The following is a 15,000-nucleotide window of genomic DNA, read 5'->3' on the forward strand; positions in this document are numbered from 1 at the left end:
TTTTTTTTTTTCCTTGTCTCTACCCGCCCCCATCCCTAACCCCAACCACAAACGCATACACTTTCTCTCTCTCTCTCTCTCTCTCTCTCTCTCTCTCTCTCTCTTTTCTCCTCGCTAATTTGGTCCTTAAAAAGATATCATTCTTATCCATTTTCAGAAAAAACGAACACAAGCAAAAATGTAAAAGGTAACTGATACGCAGCCATAGGGAAGGCGATAAACAAACAAGATTCAAAAACAAAATAAAAAAGAAACATGGAAACTATCTAAAAAAAAAAGCATAACAGAAAAAATAAGAAAGTAACTCATACGCAGCTATATGGAAGGCAAGTAACAAACAAAGTGTAACAAACAAAGTAAGTTCAAATACAAAATAAAAAAAAGGAACATAAAAACTGTCTCAGTAGAAATTAAAACAGGAAAAAAAATGTCAAAAGTAACTGATAAGCAGCTATCTAGAAGGCGAGTAACAATGTAAGTTCAAAATCAAAAGCAAAAGAAAATGAAAGCAAAAGACAAAAAACAGGCAACAGCAGGACTTTTCCTTGTCGTAGTAGAACCTACGCAATTTCGTCTTATTTACAAAACCTTTCGCAAACATTGACAAATACGAAAATCTCACTTCTTTGCATAGACTACCTCTCTTTACTCGTTTTTTTCCTTCTATCTGTCTCACCATCTCTCTCAAACCAAAATGTCCAAATTCGTTGCTATTTTTCCATGTTTTCTCTTCACCTCCGCCTGAACCCTAATATATATATATATATTTATATATATATCTATATATATATATATATATATATATATATATATATATATATATATCTTTGGAGAGACGTCAAGATGAATGAGTCAATTTAAAAATTACCTAATATTTAACAAGTAAAATTAACGCTGGCATACAGTTTATCGACGACAAATTAGTATGAAGACAAGATGTGCAACCAATGGAAATTATATATGATTATATGATAAGTGCTTTGCTATTTTTTTTTTCTCTTCAACTCTAAGTCTGGGCCCACTTTCCTTCTTTATATCTTGAACGTATTCTTATCTCCTTTTGTCACTCTTTCCCTCCCAGAGTCTTTCTTACTTCCCTTCTTCTTTCTCTCTTTTTGATTTCGTTTCTTTCCTTCTTTCTCTCTCTTATACCTCTCACTATCCATATCTCTCTCCCACTTTCTCCATTTCAAGTTTTCAAATCTTTTCGTAATTTCACTTCTTGGTCTCCCTTTCTGGTTGCTTTCTTTCCTCCTCTTTTCTGTTTTCTCTACCCCCTACTCTCTCTCATCTCTCACACACTCTCTCTCTCACACACACACACTATCCCTTTATCTTTCTCCCATTTTCTCCCTTCTAAATTTTTAATCTTCTCTTATTTTCCCTTTCCTTTTCTCTCTCTTTCTGATTTCTTTCCCTCCAACCCCACCTCTCTCTTTCTCTCTTATACATCTCACTATCCCTATATCTTTCTCCCACTTTCTCCATTCTAAGTTTTTAAATCTTTCCTTATTTTCCCTTTCCGTTTGCTTTCCCTTTTCTCTATTTCTGATTTCTTCCCCCCCCAACATTCCCCCTCCCCCTCTCTCTCTCTCTCTCAAATCCCCAGCCGGGAGCTAAAAATGAGAGCTTCATTGGAAGCGACTTCAACTTTCTTCTCTAATTCCAGGTTGTTTCTGCTATGTTTGGAACCACTAAAATCATGGGGCAACTCGCCGCCGGACCAAGTTACACTGAGGGCTATCTTCCTCGGGGAAAAGTTTGGGAACTATGGTTGAGAGAGAGAGAGAGAGAGAGAGAGAGAGAGAGAGAGAGAGAGAGAGAGAGAGAGAGAGAGAGAGAGCAGATAGCTGCGAGTAGAAAGATAAATAAAGAGAGAAAGACAATGATGCAGATGAGAAAGAAAAAGAGAATACTTCGATTTCAGAGTCTAAATTCCAGGTAACTCGACCTTTACCATTTCTAGAGAACTGGAGAGAGAGAGAGAGAGAAAAGGAAGAACTTGAAAGGGGAGACTGAATTGGGAGGAGAAAAGAAAAAGAAAAGAGAGAGAGAGAGAGAGAGAGAGAGAGAGAGAGAGAGAGAGAGAGAGAGAGAGAGAGAGAATTCAAAGATAGATGATCCAAAAGACATGATTATCAAATTTTATGAGTGTTATCGTACATCGGGAGGTACTGGCTCTTTATGAAGGGCTTTTCATCGTTCGTTTTACCTGAAATTTCAATACACGTACAGTATACATGCATACTGATGTAGCTGAACTCTATTTACTCCGTTCATGACGGTACACAAATAAAGTCACAATATATATTTGACGTTCTACAATACAACCCGTTAATGGAGTACCGATGCTCGTGTGTTATAATCTCAGTGATATAATGTCGTTTATAATCCGGTCATGGAGTAGGGATGGATTCTACACACGTAAGAATCTCTGTATGAATTCGTCATTTCACACTTCTTTCATTCATTAATTTAGCAAATGAACGACATCTGTTTCACAAGCGATACATCTTCATGTAATTACAAAAATCACAATGCCCCCAAATTCTCGAATTATCCTCACATTTAGGATACCGTTTTCACTACGAAAAATGAGATCCAAATGAAAAGATCAAGAATGTCTGAATTCCGTAGCAGGATTTGGACCCACGACAACCCCCCCTCCCATCTGGAGTGTCAGAAGGAGGTCACGGGCATACTGGATGCAGGCTTGAATCCTGTTAGGGACGTCAGAATTTCTTCATATTTCTTGCATGTGGATCTCAAGGTTTGTAGTGACAAGAGTATTCGAAAAGTGTAAAGAACTCGAGAAGTGGAGCGAGCGTTGTAGTTACTTAAATTATACAAGCATCTGCTAAAATGTGACCGGTAGATTTTATTATATAATATGTATAAATACACACACGCACTGAAACCACGCAAAAAATCGAACACTTGGTGTAAATCCTGCCTATGAATATTTGGTTTTCCACCGTCTCTAAGTCCGTTTGTACTGTCTCTCTGATAATGAATACACTAAATTTCTACCACTACATATCAGTCCTTTGAAAATGCCTCAGATATCAAAACGAAGCCAGTCAGGATTTACACTCAAGTGTTCCATTTCTGCGCTTCCATAACAATAATCAGCTGACGAAAAATATGCAACGGATTAAAATACACTTTAAGCCAATTTAACAGTGCTGCAATAAAAATAGGCGATGTGAGATATAAGATACTTTATAAATTCCCGTTAAATTCTTTTTCATATAGCCATTTTATCATGAGCCGATCAGTGACGCGTGAAACGCTATATTTATAATATATTTCCCCCCTTCCGAACCTTCTGTCACAGCTCCCATCCCCACTGATAAAGAAAGCGTTAAAAAAAGGGGGGACCGAATTCTGAAAGTCTGCCAAAAAGAGCAGTTTAAAACCCTCTCCTTGAGGTTGACCTCGGAGTTGGCATCACAGATCACCGGAGGAGAGTATTGTGAAAGGGGCCTCCCGATAAAGGATAACTGTCACCTGCTATCGGGACGATGCCAGAAGCACAATAACTTCCATCCTTTGTTCTGCTTCCTTCACACACAACTTGCAAAAGGTAAATCGATAGCACTTTACAGGTGTCAATACCTGGAGGCAGGCCTTGGCAATGGGTGGGAATTTATATTCCACATATTTTGGCTGCATTCCCTTGGTTGTGCGCTATCAGCTTTCTTTTTATCACCTTTGGGAAGAAAAAGAACGCCTGGAAATCTATTTAAAAGATTGAGCCTACTTTTATTTCCATAATGTTACGGTATATATATATATATATAAAGTGTATATATATATATATATATATATATATATATATATACCATATATATATATATAGTGTGTGTGTATGTGTATATAATATATATATATATATATATATATATATAGTATCGTTATATACATATCATCCTATAGATATATATATATAAAATATATATATATATATGATATATAAAACGTGTTTCCATTTATATTTTTTATTTTTTTTTTCTTTATTAGATACTTCCGATAAATTACTTATACTTATACACGGATTTCTCTATCTAATATATATATATATATATATAATATATATATATATATATATATATATATATATATAAGAGGGAAATCCGTGTATAAGAAAACAAAATATATAATATATTTGTATTTCACTATAACCTTTGTCTTTACCCCTTAGATTTAGATGATAGTACCCTTTCAATTCTTATCTGGTATTTGCCCACCCCTGAGGACCCACACAGGTCGACTGACCTCCAGGTACGCAATTCACTGCTTCGCTCAATAAATGCATGATATACATTACTGAGTGCTCATATTGCTTCATTACCAATTCTATATATAGTATATATATATATATAATATATTATATATATATTAAAGAGGGAAACCCGTGAGTAAGGATAAATAATTTATCGGAAGTATCTATAGAGAGAGAAGAGAAGAAGAGATATATATATATATATATATATATATATATATATATATATATATATATATATATATATATATACCCCTAAGCAGTGCTTTTTTTGTGGTCAGTATTTCCTATTATTCAGTAGGCTTTAATTCCCCAGTGTTTCAGTAAAAATACGTGGCGTTAAACTCTCCATTACTTTTTGAATCAACAATCATTGAACAACTGATCGTAAACACCTAAAGGTACAATCTAACTTTCATTACGATCGAGACAAATCTAAGAAACAAAAAGAGTTCTAGTGAAAACTGATCGACTGGTCTTAAAACTTTTTTTTTTTTTTTTTTAAGAAAAATCCTAACCCGTTATCCCTCCTACTTATCCTAAGTACCCACCCAACATTTTCCTTTCTCTCTTCTTACACATTTCTCCTTTCCCCTGTCTTTGCTCCCCAGCTATAAACCGGTCTAAAACCAAACATATTGGAAACGTCAGTAGAATAATGGAAGGTCTTGTCAGGGCACTTTTATCTTGGTGAAGGGAATTCAACCACTGGAAAATGTTCTGGAGATCTTGGACAGACCTCAGAAAAAACGATGTTCGGATATTATATTTACATAAGACGTAGTGACAAACAGACCATAAGGTAGAGCATAAGTGAGTCAAGAACTTTTATGAAGAAACGTAGATAAACAAGGCGTGAAACGATCTGCAGCTTACTCGGAAAGCATACAAGATTTTCCCCTTGCTCATAAGTTGTAAACATTATATTCCTAACTTTTGACGTAAATTAAAACGTGCTACAAACTGCGGTCAAACAGAGCCTTGTTTCACCAAAGAAAATTAAAATAAATGTGCTATATTTTATTAGAAATAATTTTACGAACTGTTTAACATGCACGTGATTTATTTTTTACATTTCATTCTAGTAAATAAATTATAAATATCCCATCCTAAAATTCTTGTATCTAACACAAATCATCACCCTTATCAGACCTTTTTATGCTCTTCCATAGACCTTTCCTAAACAACCACCCCCCCAACAAGAACAACAATAAGTAGTTTATAGGTTTACTCCCCGAGTGAGCGAAAATACACAAAAACATGGATAAACTTAAGCTTAACAGTACAGGAATACAAAGGAAAGGGAACTGGTTATGCAGGCGCGTCAAGATAGGAAGGTGACGTCACAGAGATACAAAGATGAGGGGGGCGTGGCTAAAAGGAAGGAACCAGGACCTCTGCTAAAGGTTTACGAGAAAAGAGGACTATCAAAGGGGGCGCATGTGCAGAGGTATGAATTAACAGGTGAATGCTTATGAGTAAAAAAATTTAACCTTTCGAGGTGAATTGTAGTACGAGTGGCATATGTGCAGTATAAAAGGTTGAAATGGTGATATAAGAAGAGATATGATGATATTATGTCATATGGAAAGAATGAGAAGTTGATGAAGCGTATTTATCTGTTTGTCTGTATGGTGTTTTCGCGTAGCATGGAACTAGTGGTTATTCAGCAACGGGACCAACGGCTTTACGTGACTTCCGAACCACGTCGAGAGTGAACTTCTATCACCAGCAATACACATCTCTCACTTCTCAATGGAATGCCCGAGAATCGAACTCGCGGCCACCGAGGTGGCACGCCAACACTATACCGACCACGCCACTGAGGGGCTGAAACGTATTTATAGCCAGGAATTCTTTAAGGATGGAGTAAAAGTCTTTATTAGTCTTTGTCCAATTAAGGAGTGGATCCCCCAAAAATGAGGCAATGGTAACTACAGCATCAGCCGCTTCATCAACTAAGTTAATCGCTAGCACACCGACTCGCAACGTACACTGCAGTATTACCCTCTGTCAAAGCTCTTCCTAATCCTATCCAATATATACACAGGCACACATAGTGTATGAGCAGTGTTTATTTTTTCTTGCAGGAGCCTTTCGATATTCCATAACCTTTATCCTTTCATATTTCTGTTAGGAAATCAGGATAGGAAGTAGTGAAACTCAGGCTCACACACATACATACATACATATGTATACATATATATATATATATATATATATATATATAATATATATATATATTATATGAATAATTATCACATCGAACCGTGATCCATTTATATATCAATTCAAGCTACAAATGTCCTTTAATATCTAAATTCACTTTACCTCCCAAATGATATATTTTCATATATGTACCGAAGGAATTTTTTAGTTGATAATAATTTCGTCCCCCCATGGGATCGAACCACCGTCCAAGTGGACGGGGACGAAATCAGGACAGTCAGTGACGCTATCCAATCAGCCCCAACAGAGACGCTATAAGTTCATATCGATTCTGACCTTACAAATCACCCTCGATCTCGGTGCTTTCGTAATTAGAATCGATATGAAACCCCGTCTACCATGTTAGCCAATTCGAGCGTTTGACAGCACGTAGCCTTTTGTTATGAATAATTATCACATCGAACCGTGATCCATTTATACATCAATTCAAGCTACAAATGTCCTTTAATATCTAAATTCACTTACCTCCAAAATGATATATTTTCATATATTGTACCGAAGGGGAATTTTAATTAAAGGACATTTGTAGCTTGAATTGATATATAAACTGGATCAGGTTCGATGTGATAATTATTCATAACAAAGGCTACGTGCTGTCAAACGCTCGAATTGGCTAACATGGTAGACGGGGTTTCATATCGATTCTAATTACGAAAGCACCGAGATCGAGGGTGATTTGTAAGGTCAGAATCGATATGAACTTATAGCGTCTCTGTTGGCTGATTGGATAGCGTCACTGACTGTCCTGATTTCGTCCCCGTCCACTTGGACGGTGGTTCGATCCCATGGGGGGACGAAATTTATTATCAACTAAAAAAATTCCCCTTCTTTTTTTTCTTTCTTTTGTTATATATATGAAAATATATCATTTGGGAGGTAAAGTGAATTTAGATATTAAAGGACATTTGTAGCTTGAATTGATAATATATTTATATTATATATTTTTTTTTTTTGGGTTATGTGTGTGTGTTTGTGTGTGTGTTTTTTTTTTTTTTTTTTTTTTTTTTTTTTTTTGTGTTTGTGTGTGTTTTATGTATGATATATATATATATATATATATATATATATATGTGTTGTGTGTGTGTTTTTTTTTTTTTGTGTTTGTGTTTTTTTTTTTTTGTGTGTGTGACTGTTACAACAGAATTCCATCTAATAAAAGGAGCCCATAAAAACGCCAAAATATAGAAAGTAAGTATACTATATTTCAGAGACTGCTATCTCTCTCTGAAATATGGTCCTTACTTTCTATATTTCGGCGTTTTATGGTTCCTTTTATTAGATGGAATTCTGTTGTAACAGGAAATTTTTACAGTCATATATGTATGCATGTAAACATATGAATATATGTATGTATGTATGTATGTATGTATGTATTGTGTGAGCCTGAGTTTCACTACTTCCTATCCTAATTTCCTAAAAGAAATATGAAAGGATAAAGGTTATAGAATATTGAAAGAAAAAAAAAGGCCTATACACTATGTTCAAGGGCTATTCAAGAGTGTCCTAAAAGGGCCTGTTCAAATAGAGGCTCAGACTGGAATATAGGATACGGCTTATGAGAGCCTATTGAACGCGTCACAAAGGGTAACTAATCTGCAGGCCTATCTCGCCCCCCCCCCCCCCCCTCTTACATCATAATTATTCCAGAGGCCGATTAATCGTTACCGAGTGAAAAATTTAAAAGGTGAAAAAAAAGCAGCTTTCTGCTTTCTTGCGATTGAATTACTGATAGCGGCGCGCTATACAAACTCTTGTGGCGTATTGAATGCTGGCCGCAATACAAATTAAATCAGAGCGAATAGGCGAAATGTTAATAATATTTTATGTGAATGAAAAAGCCTGTGAAAACTGTACTTGAAAAAATCATTGAGGCATTACACGAATAATGTCGCATTAAATAAACTAGTTGAAGTCAAGTATATTTTCGTTTAATTTTACCCAGACCACTTGAGCTTATCATTATCAGCATCTACAGCAACGACGCAAAGAACGACTCTCCTTTTTTGGAGCAAAATACCAGGGCGTTAATGCTCCCTTGTTTTTCCGACGCGCTGTAAAATAATAGATTTCTTCTCGGAATCTCTTCCTCTCGAACAATTAGTTGGAATGTCAGCTGGAGTGATAGATTTTAGGTCTGAAATGTCGAGCAGTACGAAAAGGATTCTTTGTTTGCAACATATACACACTACATCAGAATATCATGAAACGTCTTCTTTTCTTAATAAACTATTTTCTATTATTCCTCGAACGAAGATCAAGACGTGTAATTTAACCTTACCAGTCAACGAAAATTATTCTAAAAAATGATAAAGACGCTACCTCCAAAAAACTGTAATATCATCATATCCACTTTCAACATTTTGGAGAACGTAGAAAAGTATCTTAGTTGTTTGTATGGTGTTTTTATGTTGCATGGAACCAGTGGTTATTCAGCAACGGGACCAACGGCTTTACGTGACTTCCGAACCACGTCGAGAGTGAACTTCTATCACCAGAAGTACAATCTCTCGCTCCTCAATGGAATGGCCGAGAATCGAACCCGTGACCACCGAGGTGGGACGCCAACACCATACCAACCATGCCACTGAGGCGCTTTAAAAAAAAAAAAAAAAAAAAAAGTATCTTTGGCCTCCGTTACATGATGCCAAAATCGCTCCTTGACTTTAGAGAGGTCAATGATGTTTGGGAGCACAAACGTGTAAACAAGTGAAAAAATGCGCCGAAGTTTCTCCGGCGCAATCAAGTTTTCTGTACAGCGTATAATGCTGTATGAAACTTTCAGCCACGGCCCATGAGAAAAACTGCGGACGGACAGACAAAGCCATCTCAATAGTTTTATTTTTATAGGAAAATAAAAGTTGACCATATTGTGCAATATAGCAATAAAATTTTATCATAATCCTGGCGTAGTTGAATATCGCTGTTATAAATTAACTATATTTTCAAGGATATAAGCAAAGAAAAAGACAACATTAGCTGTCACTTTAGATACGTATAAACACAGGAAAGAGAAGGGTATAATTCGATAGGTGACTTATGCTACAATTATATTAAGAACAGAGAGAGAGAGAGAGAGAGAGAGAGAGAGAGAGAGAGAGAGTTTTCATCTTTATACTTTACTTTCTATAAGTACAAATGGCGAAGAAAAAATTAGTGTTCCTTTGAATTTCAGAATTTTGACGTCACAGTTTAAAAGAGAGAGAGAGAGAGAGAGTGGAGGCGGTTGGGGAGGGAAAATCAAGCGCTATATTCTCCCAAAATTCAAGGGTGGGATCTTACCTTACAGACCTTACAGTTCGTTCGGGTTGCCCCAGGTCCCTCAGTGTGAGGCGCCTCTAATGTCTACCAGAGAGTTGCTAGTACATCTTCCGGTATATTTTGCATCTTCCAATCTTGGATGGTCTGGGATGCAGTTTAGATATTTGTCGAGCTTATTCTTAAACACATCTACGCTCACTCCTGATATATTCCTCAGATGAGCTGGCAACGCATTGAATAGACGCTGCATTATCGATGCTGGTGCGTAGTGGATTAATGTCCTGTGTGCTTTCCTTATTTTTCCTGGTATAGTTTTGGGCACTATTAATCTACCTCTGCTTGCTCTTTCTGATATTTTTAGTTCCATGATATTTTCTGTTATTCCTTCTATCTGTTTCCATGCCTGAATTATCATGTAGCGTTCTCTTCTCCTTTCTAGACTATATAATTTTAAGGATTGTAGTCTTTCCCAGTAGTCTAGGTCCTTAACTTCTTCTATTCTAGCTGTAAAGGACCTTTGTACACTCTCTATTTGTGCAATATCCTTTTGATAGTGTGGGTACCATATCATATTGCAATATTCAAGTGGACTACGAACATATGTTTTATAAAGCATAATCATGTGTTCAGCTTTTCTTGTTTTGAAGTGCCGTAACAACATTCCCATTTTTGCTTTACATTTTGCCAACAGAATTGCTATTTGATCATTGCATAACATGTTCCTATTCATCATCACACCAAGGTCTTTAACTGCTTCCTTATTTGTGGATTGTCCTTCATTATTAGGTCCCCTATATGCATATAGCTTTCCTTCTCTGTCTCCATAATTTATTGATTCAAATTTATCAGAGTTAAATACCATCCTATTTACCTCTGCCCAATCATATACTTTGTTAAGGTCTCTTTGTAGAGCGTTCCTATCTTCATCACAAGTAATTTCTCTACTTATTCTTGTGTCATCATGCGAAACTACTCACTACCCGAATCCTTAACATTACTGTCTATGTCTTCAATCATAATAACAAACAATATTGCAGCTAGCACCGTACCTTGTGGCACACCGGATATTACCTTGGTTTCATCCGATTTCTCATCGTTTGCAATAACTATCTGTTTTCTGTTGTGTAAAATTCTTTTAACCATCTTCCTACTTTATCTACGATATTGTGTTTTCTAATTTTCTTTGCTAATATATTATGGTCTACTTTGTCAAAAGCTTTTGCAAAGTCTAGATAAACCACATCTGTTTCATTTCCGCTTTTCATATTTTTGAATATGTTCTCACGGTGGACTAACAGTTGGGTTTGTGTACTTTTTCCGGGTACGAAACCGTGTTGTCCTATATTAAACAAATTATTTTTTATTAAATGTTTCATAATAATGTTTCTTCATTACCCTTTCATACACTTTCATAATATGTGATGTTAGACTCACAGGCCTATAATTACTTGCCTCTAGTCTTGATCCACTTTTGAAAGTAGGGGTGATATATGCTAATTTTGTGCTCATCATAAATCTTGCCTGTATCTACACTTTGTCTTAATAATATTGCAAGTGGCTTTGCGATAGAATGAACTACTTTCTTTAACAAAATAGCAGGGACTCCATCCGGCCCTGCAGCAGCTCCATTTTTAATTTCATTAATTGCCTGCACAATATCAGCTTCATTAATTTCTATGTCAGCTAAATATTCACTATTTTTCTTCCCTTACTTCTATATCATTATCTTCATTATCTATTCTAGGGGTGAATTCTCTCTTATATCGTTCTGCCAGTATGTTGCAAATTTCCTTTTTTTCATTCGTTAATCTCCCTTCAGTTCTCAGAGGGCCTATTTCTATTCTTCTTTTATTCATCTTCTTCGCATATGAGTATAATAGTTTGGGTTTTGCTTGATATTTAATAGGGTTTTTTCTTCCAAGTCCCGTTTTTCATTTTCTTTTGATTGTTATATCTTTTGTTTCTGCATTTTCTATCTTACTTTTTAGTTCTATAACTTTCCATGCATTTTTTTCTTTTGCAAGACCTTTTTTCCACTTTCTGATTTTCTGGAACAAGATCCTTCTGTCTCTTGGTATGCATGAATGATGTTTACTTTTCTTCTTCGTATATATTTTTCCACTATTTTCTCCAATATTTTATATAATATCTCCGTATTTACCCTTATGTCATCACTTACGAAAATGTTATCCCAATCTTTGTTTAATTCTTCATTTATTTCTGACCATTTTTATATTTTTACTGTGAGTTGTATTTTCCATATCCTTCCCACTTTTTCATTTCTTGCTTATCTCTATTTTCACTTGCTTTGGAATGAACTGTTAATTCTATGACATTATGGTCTGAAATACTCGCATTATAAACTATTATTTCTTTAACATAATTCATCTCGTTCACAAATACTAGGTCTAAAGTATTTTCCTTTCTTGTTGGCAGGTGATTTATTTGTTGAATGTTGTATTCTAGTAGCATATCTAATAGCTTTTCAAATTGCCTCTTATCTTCTGCACTACTATTACTCTCTTTTTTATATGTATAAGTACAACCACAATCTCCTATTCGTTCTTTCCATTCTACGAAAGGAAAGTTGAAGTCACCAGATAGGAGAATAGTCCAGTCCTTGTGATTTCTACATATATCATCCAATTTTTCAATTATTAAGTCAAACTCTTTAGTATTAGGAGTCTATATATTACTATGTTCATCAATTTTTCAGATTCAAATTCTACGCTATTAGTTTCACATTCTGAGTTACTATATTTCTCATATATTTTTCCTTGTTTTTTGTCTTTCCCATATATTGCGGTTCCCCCTTGATTCCTATTTTTTCTATCTGATCTATAAGTTTGGAACCCTTTTATTTGATCATCATTCCCAGTCTCTTGGGAATACCAGGTTTCACTTATATTCATTATATCTATTTTCTTTTCATTTTGGGTTAGTTCTTCTAAGTACTCTATTTTTCTTTTTGAGTTACTCGTAACTAAACCCTGCGCATTCATCACTAGGATGGTTTGCGTGTTTTCTCCTTCATTTAATAATGGTAGTAATAAGGATTTTCCCATGTCTCTTTCCTGTTCTGGTATGTTGTTCTTTTTTTCATTTCCAGAAATTCTGACATTAAAAAATCCAACTTTTCCATAATATTTGATCTTCCTTCATCATAATTATTAATTTTGTGTCTGAATCTGCAATTTTCTCCGTTTCTGCAATATCCTCTTGCATAATAAATACAGTTATTATCTCTTGAGTAGAATTTCGGAGCTGATGCTTTGAAATTTTTTGCTGACACCTCTGCATATCTCATTGGTGGTTTGCTTTTCTCTTTTACCTGATATTCTTGATTTCTCTCTTTATTTGTTTCTTTCTTATTTTGGATTTTATTACTTGGTTGGTTATTTATTTGATTATGATTCATGGCTACAGGGTGCATATATTTGCATTTTTTGTCGAACTTACATCCTTTTCCTTCTTTTAGGTTTTACATATTTTTGGATGCAGATCTCTGCTATCATCCCCATATCCATCTAAGTATGCACATTTACCATATATTTCATAGTTTTTGACATATCTTAGGATGTTTGTAGTAACATCTTTCTCCAAATCTGCAATTCCCTCTTTTCAAAAGGTTGCAGATTTTGTCTTTCTTGTCTATTTTTTCCTCTTTCCCGTCATTGTGTAGATCTGGGTAGAGCCTCTTCGGGATTTGCTTTTCTGTTGTCATATCGTAATTTATTTCTTCGTAGGTATGCTGCTTTATTGCCTCATATGTAGTATCAATGAGTATCTCTGCATCCATACTTTTATCTTGTTCTTTGTTTTCCTTATTTTTTTCTGTCATTTCATTTTTGTTTACTTCTCTTCCGTTTTCCTCTTCTTCTTTTTCTTCTTCTTCTTCTCTTCCTCTTCTTCTTCTTCATCCTCAACTATTTGTACATTCAATCTTGATTTAATAACATTGTCTATCCATGATAGACATGTTGAACAAAAAATTCTTGTATCTTTTCTCAAATCTTGTATTAACCTCAGCACACTGTGGATGGGTCGGAATGTTGCATGCAGCACATTTTCTGATTAGGTTTTGTGGATTGACTATGCTATACCAAACCTTACACAGTTTGCATGCTTTTGGCATTCTTTTTCCTAATGCATCAATTAGGATATTCACAAGATTCACCTTATTCATTTTCTTTGTCGGAATATGTTGGTTTATGTATATTTTCTTTATGAGTCTCTTGACCACTTGGATTTTATTTGGAACTTCTTCAATTATTTTCAAGATGTTTTCATTAGATTTGTTCCAGTTTGAAGGATTATATCCTTCTAATATATCTATGAATGCTTTTGTATCTTTTTGGTTAGGACTGTTGCTGATTTCATAGATGAGAAATGCCAGTTCTCTTCCTGCTACCTCATCGTATTGCGAATCTGCTAAACACGCTAAATTACGCCACCTCTTCCCGCAGTTGGAACTTACTGCCATCTTGTTCTGATTTATAGTATTACACTTGATAAACTAACTTAGAAGACGCTTTATCCTACTATTTTCACACTAATCTTATCACCGATAGTTCACGAACACTTCTAGATATTTCTCAAATTCTAGTCGTATGTTAAACTTGTGATATCTGTTGATTAATCTGACTTCACGCGGGTACGTCTCACCAAGCAAGATGGCTACTACGTGGGGAGAAACACGCTGTTGTACAATGTAGCATTGCATGTTTTGCAGAGAGAGAGAGAGAGAGAGAGAGAGAGTAACATTTATGGTACTTCGAAGGGGCCGCTGCAATCTGGCTGGTGAGGCCCTTCGGATAAGTTGGCTTTGTGTCTCTTGTAGTAAAATCGTGTTAAAAGCGACTTTGAAAAATTGGACGAATTCGTTTCTGAATCACGTTCAGTCTTTTAAATTTTCATTCGTCAAAACAATTTCGAACTGTTTTGATTATGTCATTTTCCCCCCTTTGATGCGTTGTCTTTCGTTCACTTCATTAGAAATGACATTTCTCGCCCACTCTGCGCTCTTGGCGTAATAATTACGAAAACGTTTAGATACTTTTCTGTTTCATGTTTACCTTTACTGATTTCAATGAGATTCGTACTATCGCCTTCCAAAGGTGAATGACGGATACTTCGAAAAAAAATGATTTGATTTTTCAAATTTGGTTATAACGGTTATAGCCCAGGAAAAGTTTCTGATATTTTTATGGTAACATTTGCCTTTTGCG

This window comes from Macrobrachium nipponense, chromosome 15, assembly GCF_015104395.2.
Source record: "Macrobrachium nipponense isolate FS-2020 chromosome 15, ASM1510439v2, whole genome shotgun sequence".
NCBI lineage: Eukaryota > Metazoa > Arthropoda > Malacostraca > Decapoda > Palaemonidae > Macrobrachium > Macrobrachium nipponense.